Here is a 2624-nt window from a genome sequence, read left to right as displayed (position 1 = left end):
AGCAAATACATGACACAAAACTTTAACCAATTTCTAGAATTTGAAAATGGAAATTGTTTTTCATTGATGAGACAAGCACAGAATATGACAGCCTATATTTACATAGAAGAGGTTGAGAACAAAGAACATGAGTTGTCTTTGGACTTGGAGACATTAGAAAAAGAGTGAGAGGCAGAAGCAGGAATGAGAAAAAACTAACTGAAGGGTTGGTTTCATTTACATAACAGTATATTATGCATTCACACTTCCTACACTTGTCTTTATTTAGAGATTGTAGGGAAGCCAGGAATTTCAGGAAAAAAAAAATCATTTTTTCTTTTTTTTTTTGTATTATATAATCTCTCTGGGTAAAGTAAATAGTATGGGTTTTGCTGACTTAAGTATAACCTTTCTTATTATGACATTTGAATAGCTTCTTATATATGAATGAGCTTCTCTTATGAATATTAGAGTGGAAAAGGACTCTGAGTAAAAAGGACATTCTCTTTATTGGAGAAAAAAAAAAAAAAAAAAACTGTGCCAATATTTTTGTAAGGTAAAATCCAATGAAAAAACAAGAATATTTATCAGATGTTTAATAAAATGTAGACCATATGTTTGTCTGATTCAAAATGGCCAAAACCAGTTCATTTCAGCTCAGTAATGCTTAAGATATTGATCTTTATGTGTTCCATTTCATTTTTAACAACTTCTAATTTTCTTAGGTTCATACTTCGTACATTTCAAGTACTGATTTTTAATGGATATTTGCAGCTGTACTCCTCATTTTGAGTGGGGACACATCAGCAAATGGAGTTCCCGAAAGGTTTACTTGATCCATATCATTAAAGGTGGCTCTACTTTGGGGAGGCACCTTTTCCCCTGTCATATTTTGAGTGCCTTATGGTCTGAGGGGCTTATCTTCCAGAATTATATCCGACACAGTTTCAGGGCTATTCATAATGATTCCAGTAATCAGTATCCGATAATGTTTCACTGCTGTTCATTAGGCTTTCACTAGCAAATTATTTGAGATGTGGATGGCCCCTTCCTTCTTCTGAGCCTGCCTTAGTCTTGAAGGTCCACTGAAACCTGTCCACCATGGATGACCCTGCTGTTATTTGAAATACTGGTGGCATAGCTTCCATGTCACAGCAACACACAAGCCACCTCAATATGACAAACTGACAGATGACTTGTGGAAAATATACTATAAAATACTCCAAATATTACTTAAAAAAAGATGACCTTGAACTTATAGTGGAGAATATTGTTAATATTAATTAATTCTAATATTAAAATGCAATAATATAAGAATTTTGGCTTTGGAAATATTAAAACTTTATTTCCCAAATTAAAAATATAATAGTTTTTTTTAAGATAAATTTGGTAAAATCTCCCAAAATATGTACAACTAATACATTATATTGTATATAAAACTTAAGAGACAGAGAGAAATAATCAATCCAGGAAATCCAAAATAAAAGTAATAATATGTCCAGATAAAAATAATAGAGAACATGAAAGAGGATAATCAAAGAAACATTGGAAGAAAACATCTCGAAACTAAATGAAAACACAAAAGAGTACCTCAGAATTAAATAGAAACACCAGCTTCAAATTGAAAAGACACACAATTTGTTCAGTAGCAAAACTGATGTTCCTACTGTTCTGACCCTTGTAAGGCTTGACAATGTCAAAATATGGTCACAGGCAATCTTTGTTCTCTCAGAGATAGACAAACTGGTGCTAAAATATCAGGATCCATGCCTTCAAAAACTTGCAAGAAAATTGATTTTAATCTCAAATTCTATATCTAGGTAAAATACTGGGGGAGTTCTGATGGCAATAGTGCTTAAGGCATTTGACTGCTAACCAGAATGCTGGAAGTTCAAATCCACCAACCATTCCTCAGAGGGAAGATTAGGCAATCTACTTCTGTGGAAATACCAGATACTGCCTCTGAAAGCCGAGGAGGTGTGGCTATGAGTCAAATGACCTGATGGCAATGAGTTTTTTGGGGAAGTAAAATATTAATTAAGCATGAAGATCAAATATTTGTTTTCAGATATAAAGGTCTCAAAAATTTAACTTACATATATATATTTCTTGGGAAGTTACTTGAGCTTGTGTTTCAATAATAAGTGAAACTAAAAATAAAATTTCAGGAAACCATGCATCTAACCCAGGAGAGAGATAGAAGAAAGTCCAAAAGGATAGCTGTGCAACAAGGCTGTAGGGGAATCAGCTAACTGGAATCAGAACTTTGAGAAAGTTCATTCCTATTTGACCCTCTGCTCACAACTGGTGTTTTAACTCCAGATATACTGAATCAGAATCTACACTTTAACAAGATACTTAGGTGATTCTTACAGTAGACTAATCAGTATGTCTAGGTTGGAAATGCAAATTCTCAGCAGAGGATTGAAACAAAATGAATCAGTTTGAAGCCTCATTTGGAAAACAAGAATGCTGTTGTTGTTATGTGCCGTTGAGTCAAACCCGACTCATAGCGACCCCTCCTTGGGTTTCTGAGGCAGTATCGCTACGGAAGTAGGATTGCCCAACCTTCCTTCCGAGGAGTGGCTGGTGGGTTTGAACCGCCAGCAGTCTGGTTAGCAGGCAAGTGTCTTAGCCACTATGCT

The sequence above is a fragment of the Orycteropus afer genome, unplaced genomic scaffold (assembly GCF_000298275.1).
Source record: "Orycteropus afer afer isolate SDZICR_OR568_19922 unplaced genomic scaffold, OryAfe1.0 scaffold00351, whole genome shotgun sequence".
In the NCBI taxonomy this organism is placed as follows: domain Eukaryota; kingdom Metazoa; phylum Chordata; class Mammalia; order Tubulidentata; family Orycteropodidae; genus Orycteropus; species Orycteropus afer.
The sequence above is the reverse complement of the archived record's forward strand: the minus strand, read 5'-3'. Positions refer to the sequence as shown.